General features: G+C 48.4%; 1 pseudogene; it reads right to left on the reverse strand.

Moving 5' to 3' along the window:
* Positions 1 to 5,908: 5,908 nt before the first annotated feature.
* LOC116856811 lies at positions 5,909 to 12,828 on the reverse strand (annotated as a pseudogene).
* Positions 12,829 to 17,745: the final 4,917 nt, after the last annotated feature.

Consider the following 17,745-nt stretch of genomic DNA (forward strand, 5'->3'; position numbering starts at 1 on the left):
AGGAGTTGGGCCCAAGGAGCCTGAGGGAGGATGTGGCACAGTGATCCCCCAGGAGAAGAGTGAGCATCGTGGGGGCCCGGTGCTCAGGCCCGCTGGGAGACCATGTCCCACCCACACTGGATCTGTCCCCAGGGCTGGAGGTCATTGGGATATCCACCCTCCCAGGCTGCAGGCTGGCAGTGACTGGCAGGGGAGGGGCATGGTTGGTGCAGGAGAGAGCCCTCAGGTAGAGAGGATGGGGCAGGTGCTCCCCCAGCAGCAGGTGCACTGGGATGGACTGAGGGGGCATCAGCGGACAGCAGTGTCTGCAGCTGGGGTCTCCACACAGGCCCCCTCCTGCTGCTCAGCACAAGCTTGTCTGGATGGCCTATGTCCCCAAACACAAAGTCTGGCCCAGGACCTCCCCTCAAGCTCCTACTCCCAATCCTTTGTACTCAGCTCAAGTGCAAGAAATGGCCAATAGTTTAGGTGGTGTTGGGCGCACAGAGACATGTAATTTTCTGGCCCACACTGTAACACTGCTGGAATTTTAAAGATCTCAGGGCTTTGATTCAAAAATGGTAGAATGCCAGGGACCCCAGACAGCTTTCTGGAAACAGGCCTCTGTGCCTTGCAGCCTTCCCATCCCACCAACTCTGCTCATAACCCCTCCAGAGCACAGGCCCACAGTCTTGGGACCTCAGATGGCCCAATGTGCCTACAAAAAGTGGCCCAGGGGGGCAGCAGGACACACTGTGGATTCCAGTAAGTCCCCCTCCCAGAAAGTGAGGGTATTGTGGACGAGCTGTCTGAAAACAGCCAGGTCAGGGTTCCAGAAAGACACCAGAGGCACAGAAATAACTGAGGGACATCTGAAGGTCAGGTAGGGACAGTGGGAATCTCGGATGGTTTTGCCTAGGGGCAGCTCCCATCCCCTAAACCCTCAGTGTGATGGCTCTGCTGGGGGTGGGGGAGGGACCATGCCTGAAGCACCCATGGCTCCACTGTCAGAGGTCACCAACTTGATCTGTGCACAGGTGGGAAAACCTGGCCACACCCCAAAGAATTTCTGGAAACAGTAGCCATCTCAGTGGCAGCCAACCTGGGAGGTCAACCTTCCAGCTGCCTGAGGTGGATCGAGCCACAGACCAGCACGCTGGCCAGAAATGGAAGAAGGAGAACCAGTTCTGCATTTCAATAGTTTCTGAGTTACTGGTTTGTTCCTATGGTTAGTATACTTTGCAAGGCCTTGAAAATGTTCTCCACATGTTCTCTGCTGGAGAGGTTCTTGAAAAATCTCTGGTTTATAGATAAAATCATCCAGAATCGATCTTGGTTGGCACAGTCATGCTGGGAAAAGTATGGATTTTCCCCCAATTACTAAAAATAGAACTCCTGCATGCTCCCACTACTGGGTAGACATTTATAGGAAATGAAGTCAGTTTCTTGAAGTAAGATCTGCAAACTCTCACCCAATCTCCCCAAGGAGGGGCGGCTACCCTTAGCAACAGGGTACCCATGTGGGAAAGTCATACGCAACCCTCCCCTCAAGGCAGGTGCCTCCCTGGACAAGGGGCTGCCCCAGGGCTGGGAGGTCTCTGCAGTAACTCCTTCAATGTCCTGGATACTAGGAGGAGACAGAGTACAGCACTAGGCCAGTGAGGGTCAGGACACACTGCCCCAAATATGTTATCTTGGCAAATTAAATATAGAAACTGGAAGAACCTTCCATAGAGCAGAAGCAGGAAGTTCCCTCTGATCCCCGGCCATCAGCCCTTCTTCCCTGAAGCAGGTCAAAGCACTCCCATGTGGCACTTTCCCTCCCCAGACCACAGGGAGGACATGCTTGTCAGCAAAGCCAAGGAATTTAGGGCCACAAAGGCTAGAGGAACAAACCTGGGTAAACTAACCTTTATCTTCCTAGTTACTTTTTTACTGCTTACCAGCCCTAGCTCAAACCCCTGTGTTTCTCAATTCTTCATACATTTATTGCTTCTTTTCCTAAAACATAGAACTGTCGGCCCCAGTGGCCTCTGCTGGTCTCCATGTTCTTGTGAGGCTCCCAGCAAAAAAAATCAATACACTTGCCAGCTTTTCTCCTGTTCATCTATCTTTGTCAATTTCCAGACCCAGCCAGGGACCTTAAGAGGAGTTGAAGAAAACTTTCCTCTGTTGCAGCCCTGAGACGGGGGTGCGGGTGGGTTGGGGTGGGTGGGGGAGTTGGGGGGGTGGGTGGAGTCAGGAAAATCCATCAGGTCTTCCTGACCTTGGTTAGAGCTCCCCTCTGCTGGGAAGCAGCACGGGGCTGTTTATGGCTGGGGAAGCTGGGGAGAGGCAGGTGGAACATGTAGGAAGCTCCCTGACCCCCAGCCGGGGGACTTGGCCCCACTGACAAGTCCAGGGTATGATGATGAATATTATAATGGAAGCATCCTGAATATCAGGCCTTCCCCACCCCAGGCTTCAGTATGGCTGCTCCTTGTGGTTGCTACTGTTGGCTTAGTGAGTTTTCTTTTTTTCTTTTTTTTTTTTTTTTAATAAACATATAATATATTTTTTCCCCAGGGGTACAAGTCTGTGAATTGCCAGGTTTACACACTTCACCGCACTCACCATAGCTTAGTGAGTTTTCTGAACCAACTATGTCATGACTGCGTTCTTTGCTGTGTGTGGCCACTGAATCCCTGTGCTGTAACTTAGTGGTCGGCCAGTGGCTGGGCAGACAGGTCACCCCTGTTCCTGAGCTATGGCTACAGATTGGAGGGCCCCAGAACCTCATCCTCAGGTTCAAATAGTCTGCTTGAGTGGCTCATGGAACTCAGAGAAACACGTTACTTACTAGATGACCAGTTCATTAAAAGGATAGAACTTAGGACCAGGCAGCTGGAAGCAATGAGCAGGGCAAAGTGTGTAGCAGAGGCTCGGAGTTACCCCTCTCAGAGTGAAAGAGGCCTTCACCCACCTCCTCTCTGACCTTCGTCTCATGATGTCCCTCCTTCGGGCTCATCTGTGAACTCAAGTCAAAGACCCAGAGGTCACCAAAATGACCCCTCAAGCAATAACCACTGCCTGACGGTCACCAGCAAGACCCCACGTGCTGGACTCCAAGACAATGATTGATCAGAACTTTACTGACCCCCCTGTACCTGACCACAGACCTCTGTCCTAGATTTTCCTCATATAAAAGCCCAGGAGTGTTTTCAACACCTTGAGACTATGCCAGTCCTTGGCCTTCTGGTGTTAGCTGCACTGAAATACATTCCTTTCCTGTGTGACCACCACTCACCTCTCTGCCTCTGGATCAGGGACCCTGAGAATAGTGTAATGTAGCAAGTCAAATACCAGCTCATCCCCTCCCCAGGGTTCACTGCTGTTGCTCCTCTCACTACAGTTCTGCTGTTGGCTTAGTGACATTTCTGAACTGATTTTGTCAAATTTGTATCCCTTGTGTGTGGTCACAGAAGTGTCTGGTCTGTGAATGTAGTGGTCAGTGGTCGACTGGGTGAGATCTCCTTAAACATCTGGAAACTGCCCTCCTTCTGAAAAACAAAAACAAAAAAACAATGTCTAGTCCTTGCAGATGGGGAGGAGGGCTCTGGGTGTGTGGGTGTTGGGAAACGCCTTCAGCACCAGCCAGGCCTCCTAGCACTCTGCCTTGGCCTTCACTTCCTACTTGCCAAGTCTGACAATCACCAGAGGGCAAAGCCTAGGGCCTTCTCAGGTCGGCCCTGAGCAGGCACCCAGACCATGCATGCAGTGTCCCAGGGGCTCAGGAATAGGTCAGAGCTTCCAGGCTCTTCTTCCCTCTTCTCCTAATCAGTCAGCCTTTCTTCCAGTGATTCTGTTTGATTTCTATTTGCCCCAACTCTTATCCATTGCCCTTGGTGGCAGAGACTCACAAATGCCTTTAAATGGTTTGGACATCGAATGTCCTCTAGTAGCCACCTCACTACTGGAAGAGTTGGTAGAAAACAAGTCACAGAGCAATCCAAGGGTCTGGACTTGGTGTTTCCCTCTCCTGAGATGGGGACATCTGTGAGAGGGGCAGGTGGCCAGCTGGTGGAGGGCCAGGCACCTGACATGGACAGGATAGATGGGGTACACAAGGCCGAGACCCCCATAGCATGTTCCTGATATCTGGAATGAACTGGCCTTCAAAGCTGCAGATTGGTTGGGATCATTTTCAGGCTGAGGAGGAAAATGAGGGGAGCAGAGGAGACTGAGGAGGCTTATAACAGACACATAAAAAATTGTTCAACATCCCTCGACATGAGGGAAATACAAATCAAAACTATAATGAGATGGGATGCCTGGGTGGTTCAGTGGGTTAAAGCCTCTGCCTTCGACTCAGGTCATGATCTCAGAGTCCTGGGATGGAGCCCCTCGTCAGGCTCTCTGCTCAGTGGGGAGCCTGCTTCCCCTTCTCTCTCTGCCTGCCTCTCTGCCTACTTGTGATCTCTCTCTGTCAAACAAATAAATAAAATCTTAAAAAAAAAAACTATAATGAGATACCACCTCACACCAGTTAGAATGGCTAAAATGAACAAGACAGGAAACACTAAGTGTTGGTGAGGTTGTGGAGAAAAGGGAACCTTTTTACACTGTTGGTGGGAATGCAAGCTGGTGCAGTTGCTTTGGAAAACAGTATGGAGGTTCCTCAAGAAGTTAAAAATAGAGCTACCCTATGACCCAGCAATTGAACTCCTGAGTATTTACCCCAACGATACAGATGTAGTGAGAAAAAGGGGCTACCTGCACCCCAATAATCATAGCAGCAATGTCCACAATAGCCAAGTTGTGGAAAGAGCCTTGATGTCCTTTGACAGATGAATGGCTAAAGAAGATGTTGTCTATATATGCAAGGGAATACTCCTCAGTCATCAGAAAGGACGAATACCCACCATTTGCATCGACATGGATGGAACTGGAGGGGATTATGCTGAGTGAAATAAGTCAAGCAGAGAAAGACAATAATCATATGATTTCACTCATATGTGGAACATAAGGAATAGGGCAGATGACCACAGGAGAAAGGAGGAAAAACTGAATGGGAAGAAATCAGAGAGGTAGACAAACCATGAGAGACTCTGGACTCCGCGAACCAATCTGAGGGTTACAGAAGGGAGGGGGTGGGGGGAATGGGGTACCTGGGTGACTGGTATTAAGGAGGGCACATGTTGTGATGAGCACTGGGTATTACAGGCAACTAATGAATCAATGAACACTACATTAAAATCTACTGATGTGCTATATGTTGGTTAATGAATTAAATTTTAAAAATTAAATAAAATTAAAAATTAAAAAATAAAACCAAGGCAGAAACCGTACATAACTCAGAGGGCTCCATGCTCCTGGTAGCTGAGCTAGTGGCCACAGCCAAGGCCTCTGGCAGTCGGGGGACTGAAGGTCTGAGAGGTGGCTCAGTGCACCCCTGCCCCTGAAGCCCTGTGGCCATGGCAAGGTGCAGGGACTGGGAGGGAAGACCCCACCAGAGGCCACCCTGGCTCCACGGCTGCTGCAGGACCACTCCCAGCCCCACCAGGTTGTGTCTGTCTAGAACCAGGAAGAAAACCTTTTCCCTTGATTGTTCTTTTTAAACATGGTTGCTGAGCATTGACACAGAAATCACCTGACATAAAACTGGAGCGGTTCACAGCTGCAAGTGACCCAGAAGTTATCAAAAATGCAGCGACCACAAAGAAAGGACCTTGTGTCCCCAGGTGGGCCTCCTGTGTGCAGGTGCAGCTGGGGCCCTGGGAATGCTTGTGTGGGCAGGGCTGGGCTCCAAGGTCTCCCTCAGGGGAACAGAAGTAGGAACCTACTCTGACAGCTCTGCTCAGGACAACACCCCCTGATGGAGACAGAGGCAGCTCCTCATGAGTCCCGGATGTCCTGGTGATTCTTGGGCACAGCCTGAATCTCAGTTTCTTCATGAAGGGTGGGGAGGGCTGCCCAGCCACCATAGGTCAAACAGGTCCTCCAGGGGACAACCCAGCCGCCGTGGGTCACACAGGTCCTCCTGGGATAGCACTTTGGTGGGTTTGTGGTCCAGCAGGTACCTGTTCAAGTGACTCTTGTCACACCACACAACCTCAATCCCATTGGTCAGGTCCACCTCCATCACCTGGTGACAGGCCAAGGTCAGTCAGTGAACCTCCACAACCAACTCCCCCCAAAAAGGCCCCCATGTAGTAAACATCACCCTGATCCATGGGGATGAGGGCCTGGGACTGTGGTCAGCACTAGTAGATGAAGTCCTCACAGGACACCCGGTAGGAACTGGAGTGCAGGGTGCCAAAGTGGGGGGGCAGGATCTCCATGCCCACATGGTCACAGAACTTCATGTCCACATCTGCACAGAACAGGTCGTCCACCTCACGGAGGAAGCGCTGCTCACAGAAGTGGCTGACCATTGCCATGTACTGTATGGACACATCCTGCTACTGCGGGGCACTGGGGACCTCAAGGGCCACAACCCTCCAGCCCTCCCAGCGGGGCACACAGGCCTGGCAGCTTGCGGGTCAGTGATGACCTAGTAGGTGACCCTGTGCCCCACCATGATGGGCTTCTCTGCCCTCTGCAGGGACAGCTCCAGGAAGACCACCTATGTACAGGGACGAGGGACAAAGTGGGAGGAGGGTCACAGTCAGAGGCTGACCACAGGACCCCAGAGCTGGGGGCCATGTACATGTGCACCTTCTTCAAGGAGGCAGGCCCTGGGCTGCTTTAAGCAACAGTCGCTCTCCCAGCCTGTCCTGAGCAACTCTGCTTGTGAGGCCTCCCTATCTTCCGTTCCCAGAGATGGGGGCCATCAGCACCCCATCATACAAAGGGGAGCCTGAGACTTCAGAGGCAGGAAACCAACCCCACAGTCAGCATGCTGGAGCCAGGAACACTCCCCCTGTGCCAAGCTCCCAGGCAAACCCTGCAGGTACCCTCCCCTGGCCAACCCCCTGCATGTCCTGCCCACCTGCCAGGAGTGGAGCACCTTTGGGCACAGCCTTCCTTCCTATGGCCTACAGACTGGCTAGAATCAGCAGGGCTGGTCTCCTGCTCCACTTTGCTTTGAGGGAGCTGTCTCTGACCCCCACAGAGCTGTCTCCACCCCCATAGGGTCCTCTCCTGAAGGCTACTGGGCCTCTTGCTGACAAGTTCCATCAATCAACCACTGCTATTCCTAGGAGCAGTTACCCTTGAGCTCCCCCAGATCAGGAATCAGGTCCAGACCATGGGCAGGGAAGGGGAAAGAGGACTACTGGAGGAAGAGAGGCTTGCTTAGGCCCCAGCCATGAATCCGGGAGTGGAAGCTTCCAGGTCCAGTACTACATCTCCCAGGCTCCAAGAATTTGGAAGTCTTATCTCTCTGAGGGGTCTACCTGTGGGGACAGCAGCTCCCCCATTGTCAGCAAGGCTGGTGAGCCCCTCTGATACTGATTTTTTTCTTAAGGTTTTATTTATTTATTTGACAGAGAGAGAGAGACAGTGAAAGAGGAAACACAAGGAGGGGGATTGGGAGAGGGAGAAGCATGCTCCCGGTTGAGCAGGGAGCCCAACATGGTGGGGTTTGATCCCAGGACCCCATGATCATGACCTGAGCAGAAGGCAGATGCTTAATGACTGAGCCAGCCAGGCACCCTGAGACTGACTTTTTCACATAGGCACTAAGCCTACTTCCCAGTGCCTGTCCCAAACCTGGCAGCTTAGTAAATCACTCACACAGGGAAAGTGGGCATTACATTTAAATAGGGGACAAAGCAGCTGGCAGACATGAGTCAGGTTACCGGGTGGTAAGTCCAGGTGGTAAGTCCAGGTCCAGCCAAGAGGGGAACAAGCCAGACATGAAGCGGGGGCGGGTGGAGAAGAGTGCAGAGGAAGAGGGCAGAGAGAATGTAAGGCCTGGAGTCAGGCCCAAGGCACATGTGGGAGACCACACACCTGGGAGCCCCATGGGGGTTAGGGGGCATATGGTGGGAGAGAAAAGGCTGGAGAGGACAGGAAGCTGGGGAGCAAATCACAGATGCTCAAAGTATGTGTTCTGAAAAGACCACTCTTCTGGTTACCGGAGAGGAATGGGCTCTGTACAGCAGAGGGCAGGGACACCCTAACCTTAAGCCCTAACCCTAACCCCACCCTAACCCTAATCAAACATCATGCTTAATTTTGAGGACGGACAGCTCTACTCTGAAATCACAAACAAGTCCATCATGCTGGCGTTCACTCCTTGCTCAGTATTTTACTAAAAGTTCTACCCAAAACAATAAGGCAAGAAATAAGGAATCCACATGTGAAAGGAAATAGTAGAACTAGGTCTATTCAGAGACCAGAGATGGCATCATCTTCTATAGAGAACTTCCTAAGAATACACAAAAAATGGGGTGCCTGGGTGGCTCAGTGGGTTAAAGCCTCTGCCTTCGGCTCAGGTCATGATCCCAGGGTCCTGGGATCGAACCCCACATCAGGCTCTCTGCTCCACAGGGAGCCTGCTTCCTGCCCTCTCTCTCTCTGCCTGCCTCTCTGCCTACTCGTGATTTCTCTCTCTCTGTCAAATAAATAAAATCTTAAAAAAAAAAAAAAGAATACACAAAAAATGATCACAGCCAGTTCCCGAATTCCACAAAGTTACAGGACAAAGTATCAATACAAAAAAATCTCTCTTATTTGTATACACTAGTAATGAATCATCCAAAAAGGAATTTAAGAAAACAATTCCATTTTAGGGAACATCAACATTGACAAAATACTTGGGAATAGATGTAATCAAGGTGTACATCTTGTACACTGAAAATTACAAAACATTGCTGAAAGAAAGTAAGGGAAACCTAAATAAAGCTGAGGACACCCCCTGGTGATGAAAAGACATACTATTGATAAGATGGCAGCAGTACACAAAGCAATGTGGAAATTCAGTGTGTTCCCAAGAAATTTCACAAAGGCCTTTGGGTGGGAAGAAATGCACAAGCTAATTGTAACAGTCATATGGAATTTTAAGGGACCACAAGTTAGCCAAAACCATCTTGAAAAAGAAAATCAAAGGTGAAAGGTCATACTTCCAAAGTTCAAATCTTAATACAAAGCAACAGTAAATAAAACATTGTGATACTGTCGTAAAGGTATGCATACACCCTGAAACAAATAATAAATTACAAGTTAATTAATTGAATTTAAATTTACAAAAATTTTTAAATAAATTAAATATATATATTTTAAAGTATGCATACAGATCAGTGGGATTTAACTGAGAGCCCAGAAATAAACCCCTTCATCTATGGCCCACCGAATTTTGACAAGGGTGGACAACATTACACTGGGGGGACATAATGGTCTTTTCAACAAAGGGTGCTAGACTATCAGCTATCCGTGTATAGAGCAATGGAACTGGACCCTTACCTCATACCACATATACACATTAACTCAAAATAAGTTAAAGGCTTAAACATAAGAGGTAAAATTATAAACTCTAGAAGAAACAAATGGGGATAAATCTTCATAACCTCGGATTTAGCAATGCTTTTAGATCTGACACCAAAGCATAAGAAGGGAAATAAATAAATAGATAAAATAATATCCTCAAAATTAAAAATCTGTCCCGGGCGCCTGGGTGGCTCAGTTGGTTAATTGTCTGACTCTTAATTTTGGCTTGGATCATGATCTCAGGGTCATGAGATTGAGCCCCATGTTAGGCTCCACACTGAGTGTGGGGCCTGCTTAAGATTCTCTTTCTTTCTCTCTCTGCCCCCGTCCACTTTCACACTCTCTCTCACTCACTCTTAAAAAAGAAATGTAAAAAAATTTTTTAAATATTTGTACATCAGATGATACTATCCAGAAAGTGAAAAGACAGCCCCCAGAATGGAAGAAAATATTTGTACAATATTTATCTAGTAAGAGTCTGTTGCCCAGAATATGTAAAGAGCTTTTACAACTCAACAAAAAGACAACCCCATTTTTAAAATGGATGAAGGACTTGGATAGACCCTTCTCCAGAAAAATCATACAAACCGTGAAGAGCACATGAATAGATGTTAAACATCATTAGTCTTTATGGAAATGAAGATTTAAACCAGTTAGATGTCCTTTTACACAAGTAGAATCACTATGACCAAGAAAACTAAAAATAACAAAAGGATGTTGAGAAATTGAACCCTCAAACCTCACTTGTCAAAAATGGTGCTGTCTACATATAAAATAGTTTGGTGTTTACTCAAATAGATCCAAGCAGAATTACCTTAGCGTTCAACAATTGTCTTAGATATATACCCCCCAAATTGAAAACTCTGGTCCAAAAAAACAAACACAAATGTACAGGGATATTCATAGCAGCAGTGTTCACAATAGGCAAAACCCAGAAACTATGCAAATGTCCATCCATGGGGAAAAGCATAAACAAAATGAGGTAGATCCATAAATGGCTATCTTGTTCTGCTCTATGAAGGAATGAAGTAAAATGGTTCATTTGTGGGGAAAAAATATGGTGGTTCCTTAAAATACTAAACACAGAATTCCACTGCAGCCTATATGCCCCCCCAAAATTCAAAGTAGAAGTATCTATATTCAGAGCAGCATTTCTCACAACAGCCAAAAGGTGGAAGCCACCCAAGTGTCCACTGACAGATGAATGGATAAACAAAATGTGGTTTATACACCATGGAACATGATTCAGCCTTAAAAACTAAGGGAGTTCTGACACAGGCTCCAACACGGGTTGAACGTGGAAGTCATTATGCTGAGTGAAATCAGCCAGTCATGGAAGGACAGATACTGTATGATCCCACTTGGATGGGGTGTCTGGGACACAAGGCTGGATGTGGCTGCAGGGGGGCTGAAGGGAAAGGACAATGGGGAGCTGGTGTTTCATGCATACAGACTTCCTTGGGGAGAATGAGAAATTCTGGAGAATGATGTACAACCATGGGAATTCAGCTAAGGCCAGACAATTATGTACCTGAAATGTTTTAAGGGGTCAATGTTCTTATGTTTAGTCATTGTGAAAAAGTGAATGAAAGACTGATGGATGTTAAAACGTGGATGGACACTGAAAACAGCCCCAGTGACATAAGCCATGTAGAAATACCACTCAGATGGGAGCCGTCTGTGCTCCTTAAGTCCATCAAGGTTACCCAAATAAGGGAAAGTCCTGGAAGAAGTTCCAGAAGAAGAAAACTGGATCCGAATGGAGAAGACATTTCAGACTGTCGGGAAGGTGGTAACAGCTAAAGTGGGCCGGTGGTCTGGGTTCAAATGTGGGAACCATCACGATTTCCTCACTGGGTGTTATGTGGTGGTTGTGTGGGACAGTGTCCCTGTTTGGGGTAAAATGCACGTAAGTAGACCATGTGAAGTGGCAAACATGGTAAAGAAACAACAGCTGGGGGGTCTGAGTGTGCAGATAAAGCACATATGTGCTGCTGTGACAAGTTATTGCAGATCTGAAATCACCACAGAGTAAATGACTCTTCCAAACATCCACTTTAGCACCACGTCACAGAAGCGAGAGAGGACATCAGACTTCCGGATGGAAGCCAAGCCCTCCCAGATCCAGTTCACCCACCATGGAGAGGCCACTTGCCCCTGGAGGAGGCCACATGTTAGCAAGAGACTCACGGGAGGATTAAATCAGGGGCCCCCATGACTTGGGTACAGTAGAAGCAGTGGGATTCGGAATTCTGATTCTCCACAATGCTCCACTACAACCTGGTTAGAACTGTGAAAAAGCATGAAGGGAAGCCTCATGTGGACTGGGGATACCAGAAGGGGAGGCTGTAAGGGGGCGCTTCGTGTTCAGTGCCCATTACAGACCCCACATTACAATCCCCCATGGGAGGGACTCATCCATTCCAGGACCCACAGGGGAAGCTGGAGGGGTCATCTCTTACAAGAAATCCACCATTCCCACACCTCGGCTGCTGAGAATCCTCCACCACCCTGAACCCCTGCCTTTCTCCAGTGGACTTTCCTTCCAAGCAACCCTCCCAACTTCTTCCTCCTTCTCCATGAAATCATGTTCCTCTCCTTTGCTTCTTGCACTTGTCTGATGTGACCATAGCTTGCTCACCCCAGATTGCCATTCTCTGCTATTCCCAAATAAACCCATTTTGCAAGTCAAATAACTGGCAGGTTGAGTTTAAGGAAAACAGAACTAATAAATTCAAGAAACTTGCAAGGAACAAAATCAATATACACAAATCAATTGCATTTCTACGTGTTCCGAAGGAACCATCAGCAAGAGACTATGGAGAACAATCTCATTTACTACTGCATCCAAAAGAACAAGATACCTAGGAGTCCCCTGAACCAAGGAGGTGACGGAACTGTCCTCTGACAGCTGTGGGACACTGATGACGGACAGGGAGGGAGACACACGGAGACAGGAAGACACAATGTGCTCAGGGAAGAACCGATACTGGGAAAATACCTACTCTCCCCAAAGTTGTCCACAGAGTCTGCACTGTTGCTCCCGAACTTCCAAACTCCCGACTAACCCTGAAGTAGGTGTGGACATGGGAAGGACCCTGCAGGGCCAAGGCAGGGGGAGCATGAGCACCAAGGCAGGCAGCCTCTCCCTAAATGAAGACTGAGGAGTCCCAGGAACTGAATCTGCATGTGTACAAACAGAGACGCAGGAACCGGGGCTCATCCAAGCCCAGAAAGGGGGACCCCACGCACAGCACTGTGGGAGGCCACATCAACAGACACAAAACCATGGAAGAACCAGTGTCTACACAATGCGCCTTTCCTCCTGGGGTCCTGTGACCATGCACCCCCTTACCAGTCCCCGCTCAGGTGGCTTCTCCTTACCTTCTCCTCCAGCGGCTTGTCCTCAGTGGGCGAGACTGCTGTCAGTGTGGACATGGCCCCACATCCTCCACAGTGTATCCTGTCAGTGTGGATATGGACTCACATCCTCCCCAGCTTGTCCTCTCAACGTGGGAGCGGCCTCATATCCTCAGAAGTCTCTATAGCAGGTTTTGAGGAGGCCCCACTCCTGTCCCAGATGCAGCTGTGCAGGCCAGGTTCAGGGCAGGAGCTGGGGTCCTGCACCCTCTGCAGGTGGGGTAGGCAATGCAGGACTAGGGGAGCTCACCCTTCAATGGAAGCACCTGCTCCCTCCCGGGGTCCAGCTGGAGACATTTAATTCTGGAAATTCAAGCTGCATGAAGCCCAATATCCTTCAACTTCTCCAAAAACAGCTAATGAACAATGAATTGGAAACAGTATGGAATGACAACAGTCCCTGACACAAATGGTGGCACCAAACATGACCCTAGCCCTGACACACACCCACACTCTGACCTTGCTCTCAAGCCTGACCCTGACCCCAATCCAAGGCCCTAACCCTAGCCCCCAACCCCAATCCAAGACCATAACCCTAGCCCCCAACCCAAACAAGAATCAAAAGGTAGGGACACCTGGGTGGCTCAGTGGGTTGGACCTCTGCCTTCGGCTCAGGTCATGATCTCAGTGTCCTGGGATTGAGCCCTGCATTGGACTCTCTGCTTTCTTCCTCCCACTCTGCCTGCCTCTTTGCCTACTTGTGACCTCTCTCTCTCTCTCTCTCTCTGCCAAATAAATAAATAAAATCTTTTAAAAAAAGAATAAAAAGGTAGAAATTACAAATATCCATCAGTGGTGAATGCATAAGCAAAGTGTGGTGAAGTGTTTGAATTTGGGTTCAGGTTTGGGTTTCAGTCAGATTTCTAGATCAAGCTTTGGGTTTAGGGTCAGGGTGAGGATTTAGAGTGAAGGGTAAGGAAACAGAGTTGGAGTTTAGGGCTTTAGGTTTATGATTTAGGGCTTAAGACTCAGGGATGATGGGATAAAGTTCAAGGTCAAATTTGGGGTTTGGGTTCATGCTGGGATTTGGGTTCAGGGTTCATGGCTCAGAGTTCTGGTTTAGGGTTTGGGTTTGTGGTTCAGGGCTTGGATCCAGGGCCCAGATTCCGAGTCCAGGCTTCCGGTTCAAATTCAGGTTTGGGATTTGGAGTTCCAGGTGGGGCTTTAAGGTCAGGTTAGGTTTCAGTGTTAAAGTTAAGGGTTAAGGTTAGGCTTAGGGATAACACATTTTCTTCAGTTGTCATCATGGACACAAAATTTCTATCAGAAGTTTCTAAACCTGAATTGTATTTCATCTGGGTTTCAGGAGCTGGTTTAGAATTTAAGATCTCAGTAACTATCCCCCAACAACATTCTGATCCTAGGGTGATCCTAGTCACCCAGAAGCATAAACATACCCTTGGCAGAGAAGGGTGAGCTGGTGCCAAAGTTGGGATGATTTCACAATGGTAGAGATGTGAAACCAAATATCAGGGAAATGTTCATGGAAAATGAAACAGGAGACAGATAACTGGTCAACTACTGATTCTTCCACAATAACAAAGACCAAGTCTCCAATGCAATCTGACAAGGTTCCCTAAGAAGGCCTACGGTACTCATTACCAGTACTGAAAGAGGGCCACCTCCCCTGCTTTAAACTAAGAATCACAGCAGGATACTTCCTACTTTGTTCAAAAATAAAATTTTATTATTTGGCAGTTCCAGTGTACAATTTGTGGAAGCACTGACAGTATTTCCCTTTCTCAAATCCTCATCAACATATGGTTAAAATGCAGGCAACGTTGTAATGCACTGCTCATTGGAATACCAAGTACAAAGAGGGCTATTAGAAGCAATAAAAAGGTATCGAATATGAAACTCAAAAAAAAAGCACTCTTTATGGGCACTCAATGAGCATCCCTAACCTTAAGATCTAAAGTCTCATCGTATGGAATTTACCCATATAAAACTCATCAATAACAATATCCTATTGATCGCCATAACCACCACACCATTGATCTCTAGGCTTGCAATACACACTCCAACCACTAGAGACACACTTCTCAGCACAAGAACAGGACTTGCCCACTCCCAGGGGTCCAAGTCTTTCAGTGAAGCCAAAAAAATCCCAGCCCTTGGAAATCCCAGCCATTAGGACATAGTCACAGAAACCACACCCAGAACTCAATAAAGGACAGACATCTCATGAAGCGGGTGCTGTAGATCACCACCAACCCCACGAAGTAACTCTACAGTGAACTCCAAGTCTGTCTCCTGCCCGGGATTACATTGGGGCGCCACATTCTTCCAACACTCCATCCTCAGAAAACCGTGAATTGTCCTCGTCAGTCCTGTGTGCAGACTCACATGAACCTTGCAAAAGCCAGATACCTTCTTGAGAGCACTCAGCCTCTCATGCCTCTCCTAGCAGAGGGAGGGTGCTGTCTCCCTGACTTCCATACCAACTAGAAAATACTTGGAATAAGTCTTGCCATACTCCATGCAAAAGGCATATTCTCTATCTGCAAAATAATGGATGCTCAGACACCACGGATTCCCCACATCTTTCTGAACTAGATAAATTGGAGATATAGCTTGGCCAGAGCTGTTATTGCAACCCCCTATGCACATAAACACACACACACACACACACACACACACACACACACACACACACATTCTTCCTTTGTGCCCTCCAGAGCAGTTTCCATCCACCTTGTTCATTCTTAGCCATTGTCTCTGCAGAGTAGTACAGTTGCCAAGGTGCTGGGACTGAGGTGCTAGGTGCTATGCCAGCACCTTGGACCACTCACTATCAGAAATTAATATTCATTTTATTAACAGATACATCTCAGGAGATCTTGCCACAGCAGCCATTAGAAAAGTCATTACAACAGAGGTCCTAACAACCTGTGCCAATCTCTAGGTCTCCAGTTCCTGGCTCCAGGGATTGACTCATCCATGGGTATATGACCTGGTCACAGCCAATGAGGTGGGAAGAACCTTCATCTCAGCCTGCAGAGGCAAACATGCGGTGGACCTTCCAGGCCGGGGCTTTTAAATCCTGACTGCAGAAATGACCTAGGCCAGACCCTGACAAGTGCCACAGAGGGCCCAAGAAGCCAGGTTCTCCATAACATTGGTGAGGCCTCCATCACACACATCCTGAAGCCCACACATGTTAGATCCTGCACTAACTCAGGAGAACCCTAAATGGGCTCATGGTCTTGGCCTGAAGAAGATGATCATCTGTGTGGTAGATAAGCCACAAGATATACCCACCAAGTGATGGGGACGGACTCAGCCAAACTATACCTATATGGAATTCAAACACAGACAACATCTTATGGCAAGCTCGAGGTCTACAGAGAAAGGCAGGAGAATTCCAGAGGCCTTAATTATTCACCCATCTCACTATCATTTTTCTTTTTTTCTGTTCAAGTGGAGGGGCCAGGGTTAGGAAGGATAGATCCCAGTGTCTTCCCACTCTGCCACTGGAAAAGAAGAGCCCTCGCTCTGTCATTCATCATGTTGCAGATCTGGGGTGTGGGAAACTACCACCCATGGGCCACATGGGACCTCCCCCCGTATGGTCTCAATCCAGTGTCTCTGAAACATTAGTTATGGACGGTCTGTGGCTGCCTTCAAGCCACAGTGCAAGAGTGGAGTCATTGTCAGAGACACCAGGTGCAGTACAACACTGAACGGAAAATCATTACAGAACTGTCCAGAAAAGTCTGTGCTGATCCCTGATCTCAAAGATACTAAGATCATGTCCCTTCTTTGAGTCGAACGTAGAGCTTTCTGGGCAAAACCTAATTTTTTCACCACCAGAGGAAAGGACTTCCATGCTTTGAGCCAGAATGCCATCTCCATCATCCTCTATTTACACCTTGAATGCCATGTCTACAGGTCTGTTGCACAATGGGAATCCACTCTTTGCCATGGTAGTGATGCTCAGAAATGGAGGTGTAAGTGTGAGCTCATGAGGGTGAGCATGTTTTTCCTCTTGGGTAGCCACAGTGTGCAAGAGGAATACAACAGAGTAGCGTGCTTTCTGTCCCACAGAAACGGCCACACCATGCGGTTGCATAGTGATCTCAGAAGGAAGCCTCCTTCCTAGAACACACTTCGTCTGGGAGGACTCCCATGTCCCTTTTGAAGGACACCTGCTGTTCCAGGGCAAAGGATCCTGAAACCATTCATCCACCTGTCATCCAGCCACCCATCTGAGAGAGAGATCAACTCCAAGCCAAAAGGACAAAGAGAATAGCAGCCTTGCGTGACAAGTGCCACGACAGGGGACACTCAGAGAACTGGGCTTGTGCACGGTTGGCCAGACTGGGAAGCAGGGGATCAGGGGTTCCAGCTGGATGTCACAGCTGTGCCCTGTGTGGCTACAAGTGTTAGTGTGACTGGGCTTTGATCAGACTGGAAATGACAGGGCAGGCGTGGGGTAATGTCCCTAAACTGTCTTCTGCAAGGCAAAATTTCAGTAACGAGATTTCCTTCAGTATGCTTTCATGTCACATGCATCTGTGAGTCCCTAAACCTGATTATGTAGAACATGAAGTATGTAGGAAGCCATGGCTTTCAAACCTGAGGTGCTGGCTGCTTTCAGAGTAGGATGACTTCTCCCGCCTTCATCTCTGACCCCAGGACAGGGAACAAAGGCAGCACAGATCAACATGTCACAATGTCCACAGAAATCTGCAAAGTCATGTTCTCACAGGAGCTAATGGATCAGGACCAGTGGGACAGAAAGGGGAAGCTGATAGCAAGGAACCAGAGGAACATGTCATGTGCATGTGACCTGGCCCACTTCTCTACTGGTCAGAAGCAAGGCATGCCTTACCGGAGGGAGCCCCGCCTGCACTTGGTCCATCTCTTCAATGCCCTTGAGCAGAGCAGAGATGTGCTGAGCCTGGTGTGGCTTACATAGGGACATGGCCAGCT

This window comes from Lontra canadensis, unplaced genomic scaffold (assembly GCF_010015895.1).
Source record: "Lontra canadensis isolate GAN:19392208 unplaced genomic scaffold, GSC_riverotter_1.0 scaffold112, whole genome shotgun sequence".
Taxonomy (NCBI): Eukaryota; Metazoa; Chordata; class Mammalia; order Carnivora; family Mustelidae; genus Lontra; species Lontra canadensis.